The sequence below is a fragment of the Bos indicus genome, chromosome 3 (assembly GCF_029378745.1).
Source record: "Bos indicus isolate NIAB-ARS_2022 breed Sahiwal x Tharparkar chromosome 3, NIAB-ARS_B.indTharparkar_mat_pri_1.0, whole genome shotgun sequence".
NCBI lineage: Eukaryota > Metazoa > Chordata > Mammalia > Artiodactyla > Bovidae > Bos > Bos indicus.
In genome coordinates, this window is record NC_091762.1 from 120,954,224 (window position 1) to 120,974,451 (window position 20,228).

Below are 20,228 nucleotides of genomic sequence, written 5' to 3' on the forward strand. Positions count from 1 at the left end.
ATTTTGAAAACTGGATCAAGCTTAGCTAATAAAATTAGCAGTTGCAAATGCTGTTTGAGGGAAGAACATAATGAATTATGAATTAGGAAATTTTCCTCTTATGTGAAAGGAAAAAAGCAAAAGTCACAGAACATTCTCATGAGTAGATATATTTATTTATTTAGAAACTGCTTATTTTCTGTTAACCAATTTCCATTTTAAGAGCTTGTGGGGTTTCCATAATGGCTCATGGTAAAGAATCCTGCCAATGCAGGAGACATGAGTTCAATCCCTGGTCCAGGAAGATCCCACGTGCCTCAGAGGAACTAAGACCATGCACCACAACCATCGAGCCTGTGCTCCACAGCCTGGGGGCCACAGCCACTGAGCCCACGCTCTGCCACCACTGAAGCCTGGGGGCCCTGGGGCCCACGCTCCATAACAAGAGAAGCCACTGCAACGAGAAGGCCAGGCACCACAACCAGAGTGCTCCCCGCTCACCGCAACCAGAGCAAACCTGTGCAGCAGCAAGGACCCAGCACAGCCCCCACCCAAGAAAAGAGCCTGTGAAAGAACAGCTGAAGCCCACGCAGTGCTGTGCCTACCCATCCAGTGGCCTGAGCAGTGGGCGCTGCAGGCCAACCTTCAGGGGGAACTGTGGAGTGGGCAGCAAGCTCCCCTGCCCCCCTGTGGACTAGGCCAGCACCTCAGATCCAGTAGCGTTGCACTCAGCTGCTGAAGTGACCCATTCACGGTGAAGTCCTCCTTAGTCACAGCTTGCTCAGCTGGCACCTGCTCTTCCCTTTTAATCTCTTCAGAATCTGCAGATGTAGAGATCAGGCATGACCTCCCAAGAGTGTTCACAGGAAACGGTGCCGCGCACGGGCAGAACTTCCCGAGTGAGCATCCGCCGAGTCAGACCCACCGACTGAGCTCCCTGGTTGCCAGGAATGGGTCGTCTCCAGAGTGCAGAGGAGAGTCCGTGTCACACAGACCGATGGTAAGAAGTTCACATACATGCCTCTGGGAGAGGCTAGCGGTCAGCCCTGGGCTCGTAACCACCAGGAGTCTTGGCTCCTGGAAGCTGCCTGGGTCTGGTTAGTGGAGGCTCCAGGAGCGAAGCGGCTGACCAGAGGAGCGGTGGCAGCAAACTGCAGCTCAGCTCGCTGGCGAGGGTTCCTGGAGGACGCAGCAGGGACAGCAGCTGGGTTTTCAGTGGCAACGATGGCATGAGCTGCCTACAGAAGCTTCTCCCAGGTTCTCTTCGGATTCCTAGTGTAGACGCCGCCACTTTTCCTTCTGTAGATGTACTGCTCCATTGGGAAGTAAAGGTTGGTGCTACCTAAGAGGGCCCCTGCTGCAAGGAACGTGATGACGTCGTCCTTCATTTGCCGGACATCAAGGACTGAGGATAGTGTAAAAGATTCACTTCAAGTTATGACAAAAATCCAGACAGTGCCATATGGACCACTGTCTGGGTAGCATGGGAAAAGCCTGAGAAGATATGTTAGAGAAGCCAGATAATCTGATAAAACAAACTTGACTTTCATTCAGTTTGTAGAAATAACGCTGTGAGTTTTATTGTTTAGAGGTTTAAAATTTTTTCGTAGTGTCTTGGCATTTCTGAGAAACTTATAATACATGTACAAGGTTCAAGAACCTAAAAATATTTCATATTACATTGTTCTTCCTACCCCCTCCCTTCTTGTCAAGGCCCTGCTGCTTCCACAGTCAGCCACGTGTTTTGTTTCTCAGGAATAGCTTCTGGAGGCTTATTTGTTTTTTCCTAAGTATTTATTTGGCTGTGCCTGTGGGACCTTTTCGATGGGAACTCTTATCTGTGGCATGTGGGTTCTAGTTTCCTGACAAGGGATTGAACTCAGGCCCCTACAATGAGAGTGCAGAGTCTTAGCCCCTGGATCAAGAGAGAAGGCCCAGAATGTCATTTTATGGATACACAAGCAACTATGAATATCTATTTCTTCTTCACTCCACATGTGGTGCTAATGGTAAAGAACCCACCTCCCTATGCAGGAGACATAAGGGACTCAGATTGAATCCCTGGGTCTGGAAGATCCTCTGGAGCAGGAAATGGCAACCCACTCTGGTATCCCTGCCTGGAGAATCGCGATGGGTAGAGGAGCCCGGTGGGCTACAGTCCATAGTGTCACAAAGTGTGGGACGTGACTGAGTGACTGAGCACAACCACATATAAAACCATACATGGTTGCACACTGTGCACAATGTTCTATGGTATCTTGCTTATATTCAGCTGACAATATCTTGGGAATATTCTCTCTTGGGACACTATTTTCCACAAATCAGTCCAGTGAATAGATGATGTACTATAATACGCTTTACTGGTCCACGTTGGAAAAACACTAATATAAAATGACATCTTGGCATCACAAAAAACAATGTAATACATAACCTTAGCCTAATTTATTCCATTGCAGGAAAATGTATCAATTTCTAATGCAATAGGAATTTCACAAATCTAACGGATTTGTAGCCTAAAGTACTTCTAACTGAAATACAGCATCTGATAGGATGTTGCTGGTAAACTAGCACGTTGCTGGATTCCTCACCCCGTTACCCCACCGCACTGAGGAGCTATGCAATGATAATTTCTCTTTCCTTAAGACTCGACCTCTCCTCTCCCAGATTTCTCCCTGATCTTTTTTCAAAAACATTCTCCAACCTCTTCTGCCCTTGTGACTTCTCTACAATCTGCTCCTCTTCTTAGCACTGTCCTTCATTCTCACGCCCTCATTGCCTGGTCTGGTCTCTACCTGCCATCTCAACATTGCCCATCATTGCTCCACCCACTCCCCTAGAGATGGTATCAATATGGCCAGATAGATGGTTGAGTATAGAAAAGTGGTTCATGGATGATATTGAATCACTGAGCCTGGATGAGAAGGAGACATCCACAGGGGAGTCTAAGGTAGCTGGGGAAGAAGGAGAATTTAGGTTTTATCTGTGTTCTTCATTCAGGGGAAGATGCTACAGGGCCCACCAGGGAAGACGAAGTCAGAGTCAGAGGTAAATACTTGGGAGGTGGTGTCCAGAAATTCCAGCAGGAGCTCTGGAGAGAAGAGTGAGGGAGAGCGCCTGCTGTGAAGCTGCTGTGAGTGTTGGGCAGGGACACACACGGGGCAGCAGAGAAAGGAGCAGGAAGGTGATAACAGGCTTCCCAAGGGAGGGAGGGTGTCATGGTGATAGTGATGTGCACAGAGTTACACGTATCACGGAGATGAGGGAGGATGGAAAAGAGCCAGTGAGAGGGAGGGCGGGTGCAACTAACACATCCTGTACGCTGTTTCCTGAGAGGCCAAGAGCAGAGGCCGAGAGAGAGGCTGAGCCAGAGCACAGGACACAATGAAGGAGACATCAAAGTTGATAAATAAAAACATAGGTGTTCAAATCAAGATTGTGTTAAAACACTCTTTTAAGGAATACAGTTGGGGTTTTAAGGAACTGCTTTTAAGGAATACAGAAATAAAATTGCAGGTGAGATGATATTAATTCTTAGATGATTCACAAGAATGACTCCCCTGCCTAAAGAGTGACACCATCAGAAGCAATTCTGTGCAGAGGTGAGCGGGGAGACGGCACAGCACAGTGGTGGAGACACGTGGTCGATGGAGACCCTGGGCCTTCACGGGGGGAGGGGGTTCCTGTAGACCCCACACGCTGGTGTGCTGAGAACATCGAGCAGGAGTGACTTGAGCCATTGAGAGTCACTGTACTTGAAGGGGTTTTTGTTTAAATATAATTTTATTTCTTTTTGGCTGCCCCGGGTCTTCTTTGCTGCAAGCAGGCTCTCTCCACTTGCAGCGAGCAGGGCCTGTGCTCTAGTTGGGTGGCTGGGCTTCCCGCTTTGGTGGCTCCTCTTGCTGTGGAGCGCTGGGCTCTAGGATGCCTGGGCTCAGTCTTTGCGGTGTACAGACTTAATTTCTCTGTGGCATGTGGGGTGATCTGGGACCAGAGATCGAACCGGTGTCCCCTGCACCGCAAGGTAGATTCTTAACCACTGGACCACCAGGGAAGCCCCTGTACTCGAAGTTTTCATTGGAGAAACCTAAAACATGATAAAAGTGATCTCAGCAAAAGGGGGAAGGAGCAGTGAGCGCACGGCCTGCCTTCCACCAAAGAGAGCCTGCTGGGTTTGCACAGACCCCTTTCCGTTTCTGAACCACACTTGCCTCTTTCTCCACCTACAAAGCACACATCTCTTAAATTCTCCAAGCAGTCTCCCTGGTGGCTTTCTTCCATGGAAGTAGAATTTCTGGGCAAAAGATTCTGTGCAATCTTTCCATGTGAATATCAGAAGAAGGTGAACATTTTGTTTGAGGTTATGGTTCTGGAAATTCAGAATTAAATATGTTTCAGCTCACATTGGCCAAACGTGCTGTACCTGGCCTCAGCCTCCTGTGTTTTAGTTGGCTCACTGGTGTCATTAAGGTCCTGGGACCCCTCCAGCCCCTCAACTACTGCATCCACCTCCTATGGCATGGCAAGAAAAGGCTCTCTGGTACCATTAAGGTCCCTGTTGATTGCAGATCCTGTGATCTTGCTGGTGCCTTGACTTACTGCAGCTTCCTAAGTCCTTACCTAAGATTTGTTGGCATAAAGTTCAACCAGGAAAAATAGAAAACAAAACCTGTTTTAGTGTGTCTCTTGATATTTGGTTTTGTTTTTACATTTGCAAGAGCAAAACAGAGAAAATGAAGCAAAAGGTACTTTCAAACATATATGGTTAACTGATTTAGAATTACTGATTCAAAGAGTGTCTGTAAAAGTAAAATGTGACTTCCACTTCCAGCTTTAAGAGGAACAGTATCTGAACTTCCTCACCTGGCACTGGTAATTAGAAAGCTGAACAAAATACTGGAAACAACTGCTTCCTAGAGTGAAGATGGATACACAAACCCATCTGAAGACTCCTGGCTGTCTGCCTTCAGGCAATTTCCATGCTGCAGGTACAGGGAGGGGAACCCAGATGCAGACCAGCAAAGCCTTGATGTGAGAACACAGGTGAGCCAGGGAGGTGCAGAAGATGATATGTGCAGGGCAGGGCATCGAAAAGAGAGAGCTACTCAGACAGAAAGAATGATCCCAAGTGCCTAATGAGCCCACTGAGTCTCTGTCATCTGATCACACACAGGTGAAATTCCACAAGGTTGGGCAGGAACAACTTTTGAGGAAAGAATTATTAGTGGAGACCTATGCATTGAGTGGGACTGGATGCCATGATCTTAGTTTTCTGAATGTTGAGCTTTAAGCCAACTTTTTCACTCTCCTCTTTCACTTTCATCAAGAGGCTCTTTAGTTCCTCTTCACTTTCTGCCATAAGGGTGGTGTCATCTGAATATCCGAGGTTATTGATATTTCTCCTGGCAATCTTGATTCCAGCTTGTGCTTCTTCCAGCCCAGCATTTCTCATGATGTACTCTGCATATAAATTAAATAAGCAGGGTGACAATATACAGCCTTGATGTACTCCTTTTCCTATTTGCAACCAGTCTGTTGTTCCATGTCCAGTTTTAACTGTTGCTTCCTACAGGTTTCTCAAGAGGCAGGTCAGGTGGTCTGGTATTCCCATCTCTTTCAGAATTTTCCACAGTTTGTTGTGATCCACACCGTCAAAGGCTTTGGCATAGTCAATAAAGCAGAAATAGATGTTTTTTCTGGAACTCTCTTGCTTTTTTGATGATCCAGAAGATGTTGGCAATTTGATCTCTGGTTCCTCTGCCTTTTCTAAAATCACCTCAAATATCTGGAAGTTCAAGGTTCACATATTGCTGAAGCGTGGCTTGGAGAATTTTGAACATTGCTTTACTAGTGTGTGAGATGTGTACAATTGTGTGGTAGTTTGAACATTCTTTGGCATTGCCTTTCTTAGGGATTGGAATGAGAACTGACCTTTTCCAGTCCTGTGGCCACTGCTGAGTTTTCCAAATTTGCTGACATATTGGTGCAGCACTTTCACAGCATCATCTTTCAGGATTTGAAATAGCTCAACAAATAGATGGGGAAACATTGGAAACAGTGGCTGACCTTATTTTGGGGGGTTCCCAAATCACTGCAGATGGTGATTGCAGCCACGAAATTAAAAGATGCTTACTCCTTGGAAGGAAAGTATGACCAATCTAGACAGCATATTAAAAAGCAGAGACAGTCCCACCCCCCTTCCTGCCCAGGGCGTGGAGCTCGGGCCAGGTGAGGGCTGGGGTGGTTGGTTACCGCCTTTTGCACCGGCGGCGGCGAGGAGGAGGAGGGGGGGTGGGTGGGCGCTCTTTCTTTTTTTTTTTCCTTCGGAGAGGTTTTAGCACAGGTTTTCCCCTCGTTCTCACGGCCGCCCCACCTCGCCGCCTCCCGACCCCCCTTCTCCCCCTCCCCACCCATCGTCATGACGGCGTCTCCGGATTACTTGGTGGTGCTCTTCGGAATCACGGCTGGGGCCACCGGGGCCAAGCTGGGCTCGGACGAGAAGGAGCTTATCCTGCTCTTATGGAAAGTCGTGGATCTGGCCAACAAGAAGGTGGGACAGTTGCACGAAGTACTAGTTAGACCGGATCACTTGGACCTGACGGAGGACTGCAAAGAAGAAACGAAGCTCGACGCCGAGAGCCTGTCCTCGGCGCCGCAGCTGGACCAAGCGCTCCGACAGTTTAACCAGTCAGTGAGCAATGAACTGAATATTGGGGTAGGAACCTCCTTCTGTCTCTGTACCGACGGGCAGCTTCATGTCAGGCAAATTCTGCATCCTGAGGCTTCTAAGAAGAATGTATTATTGCCTGAATGCTTCTATTCCTTTTTTGATCTTCGAAAAGAATTCAAGAAGTGTTGCCCTGGTTCACCTGATATTGATAAACTGGATGTTGCAGCAATGATAGAGTGTTTAAATTTTGAGAAGAATAGTTCAGCCTCCCGGTATGGAGCATCTCAAGTTGAAGATATGGGAAATATAATCTTAGCAATGATTTCAGACCCTTATAATCACAGGTTTTCAGATCCAGAGAGAGTAAATTACAAATTTGAAAGTGGCACTTGCAGCAAGATGGAACTTATTGATGACAACACAGTAGTCAGGGCACGAGGTTTACCATGGCAGTCTTCGGATCAAGATATTGCAAGATTCTTCAAAGGACTCCATATTGCCAAGGGCGGTGCAGCACTTTGTCTGAATGCCCAGGGTCGGAGGAACGGAGAAGCCCTGGTTAGGTTTGTGAGCGAGGAGCACAGAGACCTAGCTCTGCAGAGACACAAGCACCACATGGGAGCCGGTACATCGAGGTTTACAAAGCAACAGGTGAAGATTTTCTTAAAATTGCTGGTGGTACAGCCAATGAGGTGGCCCAGTTTCTCTCCAAGGGAAACCAAGTCATTGTCCGCATGCGGGGGCTCCCCTTCACCGCCACGGCTGATGAAGTGGTGGCCTTCTTTGGACAGCATTGCCCCATCACTGGGGGGAAGGAAGGCATCCTCTTTGTTACCTACCCGGATGGTAGGCCCACAGGGGATGCTTTTGTCCTCTTTGCTTGCGAGGAATACGCACAGAACGCACTGAGGAAGCATAAAGACTTGTTGGGTAAAAGATACATCGAACTCTTCAGGAGCACAGCAGCTGAAGTTCAGCAGGTGCTGAATCGATTCTCCTCGGCTCCTCTCATTCCACTTCCAACCCCTCCCATTATTCCAGTACTACCTCAGCAGTTTGTGCCCCCTACAAACATTAGAGACTGTATACGCCTTCGAGGTCTTCCCTATGTAGCCACAATTGAGGATATCCTTGACTTCCTGGGGGAGTTTTCCACCGATATCCGAACTCATGGGGTCCACATGGTATTGAACCATCAGGGCCGCCCGTCAGGAGATGCCTTTATCCAGATGAAGTCTGCGGACAGAGCATTTATGGCTGCACAGAAGTGTCATAAAAAAAACCATGAAGGACAGATATGTTGAAGTCTTTCAGTGTTCAGCTGAGGAGATGAACTTTGTGTTAATGGGGGGCACTTTAAATCGAAATGGCTTATCCCCACCGCCATGTAAGTTACCATGCCTGTCCCCTCCCTCCTACACATTTCCAGCTCCCGCAGCAGTTATTCCTACTGAAGCTGCCATTTACCAGCCCTCAGTGCTCCTGAACCCACGAGTGCTGCAGCCCTCCACGGCGTACTACCCCGAGGGCACCCAGCTCTTCATGAACTACACGGCGTACTACCCCAGCCCCCCAGGTTCGCCCAATAGTCTTGGCTACTTCCCTACAGCTGCTAATCTTAGCGGTGTCCCTCCACAGCCTGGCACGGTGGTCAGAATGCAGGGCCTGGCCTACAATACTGGAGTTAAGGAAATTCTTAACTTCTTCCAAGGTTACCAGTGTTTGAAAGATGTATGGGAATCCTGAAACCTTCAGACATAAGACAACTTCCAGCAACTTCAGGAGAAGTTTGTCTACACTCAGGCTGCAGTATTTTCAGCAAACATCATTGGACGGTGGGCGAATGCCCTATCTTTTGGTGGAATGAAAAATTTGAGCCAGTGAAGCCAAATTCTCATTGCAAGCAGCATGCTTGGCTCCTTGCTCACTGCAAACAGGCATTTAAAATGTGAATTTGAAATCGGGTGTCTCCACTACTACCAGCTAATATGGCATCATAGGTGTTTCCTAAGTTTTAAGTCTTGGGGGAAAAAATACTCCACTGACATCTACCATTTCCACCAGGAACTCTTTTATGGAAGCTCCATTTTTGTGTGTTCCCACTCTTCTTCCCATCTTCTGCACAATCATGTGCTCTTCTGAAGTAAGAATAAGGTGTTGGAGTATGTAAGTCCCAGACTTACAGCAAGAAATGGCTCTTGGCCATCACAATGTCTTACAGTTAAAAGCCACCAAAAACTATTTTTAAAACACCTTGGAAAAGTGAGAAGAAATGGCACACCCATCACAAAACATACATAGTTTAAAAGTTGCATTTTTTTTCTCAGTGGGTATCAGTTGTAAATAAAAATGAACTAGGGGCCAAAATATAAAACCAAAAATGAAGCAGCTATGTGTAGTTATTAATTTCTAGTTTGAACTGTAACTGAATACTGTGGCTTCGTATATATTATTTTATACTGTACTTTCCCCGTTATTGATGCTTCGGACTTTAATAAGAAATTCCATAGTTTTTAATATCACAAATGAGAATATTTGAACAATGTATTCTAGAAAGCAATATACTAACTGAAGTGAATGCTTGTATATAATAAGATAGCCTTAATCCTTTTTCTCTAATGCCTTAACTGTCGAATAATTAAAACTTTTAAAAAGCCTAGGGTTATAGTCAGCATGCTAGACTGAGAGGTGAACACTGATGTGATGAGAACAGGTGCTGCTGTCGGTGTGTGGCACTGTGGCTTAGCTGTGTTTATGCTCCAGAAGTGCAATATTAGACACTAGCTACGTAGTACTGCTGCCTCGTGTAACTCCAAAGAGAAAAACCGAATTTGATTAACCAAGTGCACATGTTCCTTTAAGTTCCTCTTAATGTCCTTAGCTTGAATGCAATGCCATACAGATTTATGTGGCTGCTATTTTTATTTACTTTGCATTATTTTGATTAATACCTTAAATGGAAAGCCAAACAGTCCCTCTTCACTGACCAGTAATGTCCATTTAACTGCAGTAGGAAAAATAAGAAAAACCATGTTGTGTGAAAATTGGGGATAACTGGCACTTAAGATCATAAAAATAGTTCTTTATACTTGGCTGCCTTAAGATGCTGTTTGCCCAGAGCTCTGAAAGACTTTAAGATAGGCAGTAATACTACAATACTACTGAATTTTTGTAGAATTGTTACATTTGATAATAAAACTTGCCTGTTTAATCTCAAAAAAAAAATAAAAATAAAAAGCAGAGACAGTACTTTGCCAACAAAAGTCCTTCTAGTTAAAGCTATGGTTTTTCCAGTAGTCATGTATGGATGTGAGAGTTGGACTATACAGAGAGCTTAGCACAAAAGAATTGATGCTTTTGAACTGTGGTGTTGGAGAAGATTCTTGAGAGTCCCTTGGCCTGCAAGGAGATCCAACCAGTCCATCCTAAAGGAGATCAGTCCTTGGTGTTCATTGGAAGGACTGATGTTGAAGCTGAAACTCCAATATTTTGGCCACCTGATGTGAAGAGCTGACTCATTTGAAAAGCCCCTGATGCTGGGAGAGATTGAGGGCAGGAGGAGAAGGGGATGACAGAGGATGAGATGGTTGGATGGCATCACCAACTCAATGGTCATGAATTTGAGCAAGTTCCGGGAGTCAGTGATGGACAGAGAGGCCTGGCGTGCTGCAGTCCATGGGGTCACAAAGAGTCAGACACGACTGAGTGACTGAACTGAACTGAGTTTGTATTTGGGCCAGGCCTTTTGCAGGGCTAAAATTTCCAGTTTCTGAGAATGTAGCCAAGGGGTGAGTCTGAGAGAGGCGCTCGCGATGTACCAGAGCTCAGTCTTAGACTATCTGCCATAGAATGGGGTACTGAGAGTCAGCGGCTGACAGAAAGGCCTCCCTTTTGTCCCAGTGATCTCCCCATGTGACTAATGCATGAAAATGGCCGACCGACCCAACAGTCACGCCTGACAGTGAGAGGTGACCCCTAAGAACCGTGCAGCTAGGGCACCTGTGACCTGGGCAGAGATAGATTTCATACTTTTCACAAGTGCACGGGGAACATTCTCCAAAATTGACCATATGTTAGGCCAGAAAATAAGTCAACTCTAAATAGACTCAAATCATACAAAGGAACTTTTTCCTGTCACAAAGCAATGAAACGAAAAATCAATAGTAGAAGGAAAAGTGGGAAAATCCACAAGTATGTGAAGATTAAACACACTCTTAAATAACCAGTAAGCTAAAAAATAATTTAAAAAAGGAACTTAGAAAATACCTGGAGACAAATCAAACTATAAACAGAACATACCAGCACGTATGGGATTCTGCAAAAACATCACCAACAATGAAATGTAAAGCTGTGAATGCATACATTAGAAAGAAAGCTCAATAAGCAACCTATCTTTACCCTAGGCAGAAAAGGGAGAGAAACCAAACTCAAAGCTGGAAGAAGGAGTGAAAATAGTAAAGATTAGCTCTCAAATAAATATTCAGAAGAGGAAAACCAAAGAAATCAATTTTAAACAAAAGTTACTTCAAATAGGTCAACAAAAGTAACAAATCTTTAGCTATATTGACTAAGAAAAAAGACAACTCAAATCAGTAACAAAGAGGAAACGTAACTGCTGATAAGACAAAACAGAACAGTAAGGGAGAGCTCTGAGCAGCTGAGCACTGTGAGATGGGATAGTCTGGAGAAATTCTGTTATTTCAGTCTCAGTCTGTGATATTCTATTCGGCAACCCTAGCAAACTAGCATAGCTTTATCCTCTTTCTTGCAAATAAAAGTTATGAAAATGATGCCAAAACTCACAAAGTATATAAAGTATCCAAAAGGAGGAAAAAAGAAAAGGACGAACTACCTAGGGTGTTGAGAAAAATCTTTTTGTTTCTTACCACAGTTAAAATAAAAATGTCAAAACCACCAGAAAAAACTCATGAATAGACATTTTAGAGAAGCCAACAACAACCATGGTAAAATAACCAGAAAGTCATTCAGTTGGTAAAAACAGTAAAATAATATAGTAAAATAAAAAGAGTAAAATGCATTTTATTCTTTGGAGGTTTTTAAAAATTCAATTTACTGAAAATTCCAAAGAGGTTATAATACAGGCACATGATTCAAGATACTGAAAATACACTTTGCCTTAATCTGTGCCTCCCGTCATTTAGCCTGTGTGTCCAGGGCCATCTGCCTCCACAGGTAGTATTTTGTTTCTTACAGATCCTTCTAGAGTTCCTTATAAGCAAACATGAAAATATATTTCTCTTTCATGCCCTAATTCAAAACATACATAGTGGTATATTAAGCATGGTGTTTTGTACATGTTGCTTTTATTTATTTGACAATGCCTTGGAAATTGTCCTCTATCAGGACATAATTTCCTGCAGAGCTGTGCACTGAATGGATGATGTACTATTTAATACACTTTGCCCATCCACAGTGGGATGAACACTGATATGCAGCACTCTGTTTATATTACGAACAAGGCTGCAATGGAGAACTGTGACCTGTGCTATTCTGCTGCTAGCAAATGTGTAGGATATATTTCCAAAGGATTTGTAACCTGGAATATTTGTAACAGAAAGAGCATTTGATAAGATGCTACCAGTAAGATCCTTCTGAGCCAGCAATGAGCCTTTCTCTTTAAACTGCAACTTCTCTATCACACCACTCCCCCACCTGTGTTTAAAACTGCTTTCCAACGTTTTCTAACCTTCAGAAACCCTCTACAGTCTGTTCTATCATCAGCACTGCCCTTTATTCTCGGTGCATTTACAACCTCACCAGGTACGTACCTGTTGTCTCCACTCTTCTCTGGGTCCATCACTGCTCAACTCACTCCATTAGAGCTGGAGCCAACGTGGCCAGATAACTCCTTGAGTGTAGAGAAATGGGTCATGGATGATCTGAACCAGGGAGCCTGGTGCCCAGGAGAGAGGGAGGGTCCGTAAGGGGTATAACTGCAGAGAAGGAAAGTATATTAGGTTTTATCCATGGTAATTATTCAGGTGAAGATTCTACAGAGCCCAGACATGGGAGCAGGAGTCTCGGTTGGAGATACATAGTTGGGAATTTGTCCCCAAATATCACAGCTAAAATGGGAGGCGGGGACTCCAAAGGGAACAGCATGTGAGTGAGTCTGCTGTGAACCTGCTGTGAGTGCCAGGGAGAGACACACACGGGCAAGGATGCAGCAGAGAGGCAGGAAGGCAGCAGCAGGCATTCCAAAAGGAAGGGAGCGTCATGGCAATAAGGACGTGTCACAGAAGCATGTGCCACAGAAGGGTGGCGGTAAATGGAAAAGGGATCAGAAGTCATTCATAAGTCCTGGCAAGTTGTTTCATGAGAGACTAAGGGCAAAATCAGACCACAGTATACAATGAAAGACAGATAAAATTTGGCAGGTAAAACCCACTCATGTTCAAATTGAGATTTTGTTAAAATGCTCTTTTAAGGAACATAGAAATACAATCTCAGATGGGAGGACGATGACGTTTAGGTGATGGCTGACAGAATGACTCCCTGCCTAAAAAGACATCCCTCCCTCCTGCCGGCAACAGTTCTGTGCAGCGTCGGGCAGAGAGCCCATGACACCAGTGGGCAGATGTAATAGGAGACACGTGTGGAGAAGGGTGGTGACTGCAGGTCTTCAGCAAAGAGGGGGTTCCTGCAGACTACATGTGCCAGTGTGCAGATAACATCAAGGGGGAGCTATTTGGAACACTTAACCTGAAAAAAATTACTTAAACTGAATTTTAAATTGGCACCATGTAAAGTGCAATGGCTTCCCTGGTGGTTCGGGTCGTAAAGAATCTGCCTGCAATGCCAGAGGCACGGGTTTGATCCTTGGGTCAGGAAGATCCCCTGGAGAAGAAAATGGCAACCCACTCCAGTATTCTTGCCTGGAGAATTCCATGCACAGAGAAGCCTGGCAGGCTACAGTCATGGGAAAGCATGGTAGGAATAATCCCAGCAACGTGAGGAAGTGTGCTGTGTGCTGGGTAGCCACCTTTTCACCTGGACAAAGCCTGCCAGGTTTGGTTTAACCCTTTTTGTCTCAGAACTTTTCTTGTATTTTAGTGTCTTTCTCTTTTATAATTAAAAGTCACATTCCTTAACCTTTCCAAGCAGTTTTCCCGGTGGCTTTCTCCCTTGGAAGTAGGACTTCTAGGCATGGGTTCTATGTATCTTTTCTACATAAACTTTATGAAAATCCCAACTTTTTTTTTTTTTTGAGGCAACAGTTCTGCAAACTGTAGAAATAAATTCATTTTGGTTCATACTGGCCAAAACTACTGGCCAAGACTACAAAAATTGCTCTTCAGTCTCCTGAGTTTAAAATAGGCTCTCTGGTACCATCATGGTTCCTGCTGATCTCAGATCCTATGATCTTGCTGGTGCCTTGACTTACTGCATGCACTCTGTCTGACTGCCAGGGACCTGTGTCATCCATCTGTGTGGGGACGGGGCATCAGTGTTCTGTATTTATGTGAGAAGTGTTCAGAGCAGGATCAAATCCTGGGATCAGGGACTGGCAGCACTGAGCTAGCACTGACTCCGCCCCTCTTCTCCCCGCCCCTCCTCCCCCAGCCTCTCCTTCCCTTCACCACGTTTGCACTCACTCATGTCAACTCAGCCCCCATGTGTTTCCACCCTCCAAGTTGGTGCCCATCTCAGGGCCCTTGTCCCTGCTCTTCCCTCTCCTAGAATGCCGTTGTCCTAGAGCTTAAAGTGGCTGCTGTTTTCTGCTCATCTGGATGGCAGCTCAGATATTAACCTCTCGGATGGGCATTCTTGGACCAGCCTGTCTAATGCTGGTGTTTCCCCTTTACCATCCCTCGTGACCCTGATGTTTTCCATCAAGTGTTGTTTTTAGTCACTAAGTCATGTCTGGCTCTTGCGACCCCAGGGACTGCAGCCTGCCAGGGTCCTCTATCCCTGGGATTTCCCAGGCAGGAATACTGGAGTGGGTTGCCATTTTCTTTTCCAGGGGATTTTCCTGACCCAGAGATTGAACGCATGTCTCCTGCTTGGCAGGTGGATTCTTTACCACTGTGTCACCTGGAAAGCTCAGTTTTTTCTTTATAATGCTAATCAAAACATTTTCCCCAATTAAAAATTTTATTTATAAGAGTCCGCATACTCCAGAAAGTCACATGAAGTCAGGGTCCCTATCTGTTCACTTATTAATGTGCCTCCAGTGATTACAATTCTCAGTTGATAAGTATTTATTGAGTAACGAATGTAAGAGCCTTAAAGTCCCTTTAATTCAAATTCATGGATTAGAAATGAGATGGGAGCTGCCAAGTGTCACACAGGTGGTCACCTCAAGCCAATCCAGAGACAGTGAACTGCACACTTTAGAGCAGAATGAACTGCTAGTGGCTGAAAAAGAAGATGGACACTGGGATTTGGGAGAAAAAATAATTCTCCACAATATAAGCCGTGGGAAAATTTAGTGTGACTTATTACACTAACAGGTCTTATGAAAACAGAGCAAAAATTGCCACAGTGACTTGATAGTACCTGAAGGATTCAAACTCAGAGACTCTAAGACCTTACCCAGGATTTATTGGCATAAAGTTCTTCTAGGGGGTGGGAAAAACCATCTAAGTGTGTCTCCTGATAGTTCATTTTATTTTAACATGTTCATGAGCAAAACAAAGAATATGAAACGAAAGACACCTTCAAGCATGTGTGGTTAGGTGATTTTAAATTATTGATGCAAAAGTATAATTTTCTCTTAAAATAAAATGTGATTTCTGCTTCCAAATAAATACAAAGAGTGTCTGGACTCTCTCACCAGTATTAACTGGCAATTAGAAAGCTGAGCAAAATACATGAAATGAACCCTGAGTCAGAATGCTTGGCCAGAGACAACCCGGAAACCAACCCCATCACCATAAAACCTGAGACTGCAGGTCACATGGCAGAGAAGTCCCCTGGGCTTCCTCACCCTGCTGCTGTCCTCCTGGGTGCCCCTTCCAATCAAGTCTCTTGCCTTGTCAACACGTGTGAGCCCACTCTAGGGCCCTGGAAAGGGTTCCGCTTCCTGCAATGATAAGAGGAACAGCGTCTAGACTTCTTCACCTACCACTGGGAATTAGAAAGCTGAACAAAATAGGAAACGGTTCTCAGACCCTGAACAGCAGGCAGTGTTAGGGTTCCAGGACTAGGTTCCTCGAAGCACACACATCAACCTGATGACTCCGCAGCTCTCTGCCTTCAGGGGGTTTTCACGCTGCAGCTGCAGGCAGAGGAACCGTAAACATTCTGGCAAAAATCTGAATTGAGAACACTGGTGAGCTGGGAGGCCAGGGAGGCTATAATCTGTGTGGCAGAGCATCAAAAAGGAGGGAGCTACTCAGAGAAAAAGTTTCACCACTGCTTAATGATTCCTTTGAGTCTTTATCGAATATCAATCTGAGGACATACAGGCGAGATTCCATAATGAACAAAAACACAAAAACATAAAATATTGGTCTCACAAGCAAAAAATAAAACAATTCCTTCCACATTAATTTTTTTCAAAGTATGGCAATTAAATGAAGGCTAGTGCACAGTACACACATACATAAATGGATATGTTTCTAGGAAGCAATTTTTAAAGATGTCAATAAACCTCTTGTCATTCCAATTTTAGAATTCTACTAAAAAAGTGAAAAAAGTAATGTGGAAATATGTCTTTGCATACAAAAGGCATTCGAATAGCTTTAGTGTTCTTTCTCAAAATTTTTTTTAATTGGTGGAAAATTGTTTTACCATTTTATGTTGGTTTCTGCCATACAACCATGCAAATTAGCCGTAATTATTTATATATATGTATATCACTTGCTTCTTGAGCCTCTCTCCCTCCTTGAATAGCTTTAGTTTTGGAATGGAAAAGTTATAAGGATCCCTATATGTAATGTCTAAATAGTAAGGAGATCGTTAACAATGTCACACATGTTCCTGACTCAATATTATGCTTCTATTACCATGTCTATGAAGATTTTAAAATACAGATCAGTAGGTAAATTTAGCAGCTACTATTTGCATTGCAAGGGGTCAGCCAGCACCACTTGCATTAGGCTGAGACTAGGAGTACGCATAGGAGCGGTAGCAAAACAGGAAGGCAGGTCCTGCTCAGAGCTTGTCATGTAAGAAAGCTGGAAGGAGGCTCATGGGACGAGGGGCACTCATGGGATTGCTTAGAGGAACCTGTTCCCACTGATTTGTTTCTAACTGGAAAGGATACAGAAGGAAACAGTCACTGACCCAGACCGGGCCTTGAGGCCTATTGCAGCAGAGTTTGGGGGTGTGGATTACCAGAATGGTTGCTGCGGGGTATGGCCTCGTGGGTTGTAGAGTTCCCTCTGCTTTGAAACAAATATTTAGACATACTGAAACTCCTCTTTGGTCATCTTCAACTGAGCAGCTGGTTTGTGGATAAACTTTATAATTACAGACAACGGTAATAATTACAGTAACGTCGAGTAACAACGATAATAGTAATTTCCATTATTACAGATTTCAGTACTTCCATCTACTAAAACCTCCTGCTGCTGCTGCTCCTAAGTCGCTTCAGTTGTGTCCGACTCTGTGCGACCCCATAGATGGCAGCCCACCAGGCTCCCCCGTCCCCGGGATTCTCCAGGCAAGAACACTGGAATGGGTTGCCATTTCCTTCTCCAACGCATGAAAATGAAAAGTGAAAGTGCAGTCAGTCGTGTCCGACTCTTAGAGAACCCTGAACTGCAGCCTACCAGTCTCCTTCGCCCATGGGATTTTCTAGGCAAGAGTATTGAAGTGGGTTGGCATTATCTTCTCTCTACTAAAACACACTATAGGAAATTTTAAAGTACCAAAGTTGTCTGGCCATCTGGTCGACCTGTCGGCGGCCCAGCTACAACCGAACAGCATGAACGCCACCGGGACAAATCCGGATCGCAGTGGGGAGAAGGCACAGCATCACCACTCCGCACTCGTTCCCTCCGAGTACGCCGCAGGTCATTTCTCGCTCCCGCGTCCTCCCTTTCACGCGTGTTAAGAGGCTCTTTTGAGACTAAAGATGCGCCAGGCTCGCGTTTCCCCAAGACCCTCACGGGACGGCCCCGGACGCTTTCTGTGTCTCAAACATTTGGCGCTTCTGACCGCCGTGCCCAGGCAGGACTGGAGCCGCGCATTGGGCGACCTCTTTGCTCGCCTGCCACGTTCCCTGATGTGACCCTCGGTGAGGGGACACGTGTGTGGGGGGTCCACACAGCCGCCGAGGCCGCAAGGGGAACAGAAGGGACCACAGGCGATCCCCACGAAGACGCAGCCCAGCCTGCGGACGATCACAGAGCTTGGAGAAACGACAGTGGCTGTCGTGGAGCAGCTACCCCGCTTCCGGCCCTTGTGCGGACCTGAACTCCAGGTCATGAGGCCCCGGGCACGGGGACTGTGGTGCCGCGGGGATGGCCGGGCGCTCCGTCCAGCGCCACCTTGTCCCGCGCGTTCGGCCCGTCCCCACTCCAGAGGAGGAAGGCCGGGATCCAGGGACGGCTGGCGGGAACCCAGCGCCGTCCGCCGACTGAGACACACGACCACTCCCAGCCGAAACCGGAAAACTGGACAATGTGGCCTCAGGACACCGCTCGGGGCACGGTCACTCTCATTCGCGAGCTATAGCCCAAGCGCTGACCACGGGCAGAGGAAACGTCCCGACCGCCCTCCGGCTCCTAGAGACACGGCCCGTTCTCACCACGCAAGCCTGCACGTTCGAGTCAAGCGGGAGCAGGGCGCGTCCAGGCCCGGAGACGGGGCCCCGGCGCGCACGGCAACGAGCTCTACGTGCACGGACTCTGGCGGGCTGGCCAAGCCCCGTAGCCTAGAGCGAGGGTACTGCGGAAACGGTGATCCAGGAGCCTGGTCGTTGAGACACAGGCGCTCTTGCGCTGAAGACCCTCTTCCTGCCCGCTCCGAGGCCCCAACGATGGAGGGGCTCGGGGAGATGCTGGTCGACCCGAGCGAGCAGCCACCTCACCCTCAGAGCGCGGCGCCACCCGAAACCCTGCGGATCCAATCTTCAGCAGAAGCAGGCGTGCCCAGGTCTCCGCAGCACCGGGTTTATTACCGCTTGTGATGCCGGCCTCTGGAGCTCTTTGCCGCATTTGCTGGCTGAATCGCAGCCCTTTTGTAGGTCGCCGAAGGAAAGGAACGCTCTGAAAGCTGCCGCCAGGGGCGCCCGACAACCGGTACGGGCGTCCTCGGGACGAGGCGCTGTCGCCGGCAGGCCGCAGCGGCACCGACCGCCCTAAGGCCCGAGCTCGCCCGGGGCCTCTGCTCGGAGGGGGCTCCCCGCTCGGGACAGCGCGACGCGGCGTCGCGGAGCGGCCCAGGCGGCAGACGAGGGCGGGCGGAGAGCGGGAGGCCGCGGCGGAGAGGCCCTCCCCGCGAGACTGCAGGGCCGCAGGCCAACCTGAGCAAGGGAGATTCTGCAGGGGGCTGGGCTGTGTGAACTGTGAGCTGGAACCGTGAAAGTAAAACAGAAAGAACAAAAGCACGGAATACGTTTTATTCTGTAATTTCAGAGTTGAGATGTTACTCAAGTATAAAAATACAAGACTCAGAAGCCATAAAGGTAACGACTGAAAACTTGACTATGTAATTGGACTTTTAGTCTTTACCAAGCAAAGGCAGGTGACAAGAAATGGGTGTGAGAACGTTTGTGTGACTACATGTATATTAAGAACGTTGGTATCAGGATTACATAATAACAGAATGTAGAAAACACGGCAAGGGACCAGTTAAGTAAATTTTCAGTGCATTCACATAACACAAGATTGTCAATTTCCTTTTTGGTTTATTGCTGTTATTTAAATGAGTTAGATCCATAGGTATTGACTTGGAAAGATGTTGATGGCCAACTGCCAAATGATAACAGAAAGTTTTAGCACTTCCAGTGGTATATATATATATACCTTTTTAAAAAATGAAGTGGAAAAATAAAGAGTTAGAATAGCTAAAGCGGTTTTAAAGAGCAAGAATCAAGTCTGCCCTGTAGCTTGGAGTCTGGACAGAAAGACGTGCCAGAAACAAAGATGGGCCACACTACGTGCTTCTCTGCTCCCTCCTACTATAGTCTTGGGACAGGCAGCTGGCATCTCAGCCCCTCCACGTCTCTGCTCCACTAACACCCACAGCCCCTGCAGGCAATCAGAACTCTGACTCTGCAGGCCTGGGGTCCCTATGTCCACAGTCTCTTCCTTCACATCAGGAGCCTCGAGCAATTCACTTGGTTTGCCCAATCATCCATGCCCAGAGCTGCTGGCTCTAACATACACCTGTGCAGTCCTTCTCTCCATAAGCTTTGAGCTGATATCCCAAGGGAAGACCATTCCCCTCACAAAACAGGTATGAACCACGGGAACAACCGGAAGTTTGCACCTGGACCCATTATACAAACTCTGTGTGCACACTCAACTCCCAAAGACACTACCCTTTTCACTATGCTGTTTGCATGGCATGGGCATTGCTTACTTGAAGCATCCAGGCTCACTTATGTGGCAGGAAGAAATACAAAGTACACACACACATGCGCACACACACCCACGCATACATACCC

The 20,228-nt window shown here is 46.5% G+C and overlaps 1 long non-coding RNA gene and 2 pseudogenes across 2 annotated transcripts in view; 1 reads left to right on the forward strand and 2 right to left on the reverse strand.

The window, feature by feature from the left end:
* LOC109558168 (uncharacterized) overlaps positions 1 to 19,297 on the reverse strand; it is a 30,822-nt gene extending 11,525 nt beyond the window's left edge. The window contains exons 1-3 of one of the 2 annotated variants that reach the window (XR_011566000.1): positions 15,781 to 19,297; positions 15,597 to 15,692; positions 12,436 to 12,600 (exon numbers count right to left, since the gene is read on the reverse strand). This is a non-coding gene — a long non-coding RNA (uncharacterized lncRNA). The remainder of the gene's footprint in view (positions 1 to 12,435; positions 12,601 to 15,596; positions 15,693 to 15,780) is intronic. The other variant, XR_011565999.1, reaches the window with a different exon arrangement.
* Positions 140 to 2,793, reverse strand: LOC109557829 (small ribosomal subunit protein uS2-like; annotated as a pseudogene).
* On the forward strand, positions 6,268 to 9,857 carry LOC139182325 (epithelial splicing regulatory protein 1 pseudogene; annotated as a pseudogene).
* Positions 19,298 to 20,228: the final 931 nt, after the last annotated feature.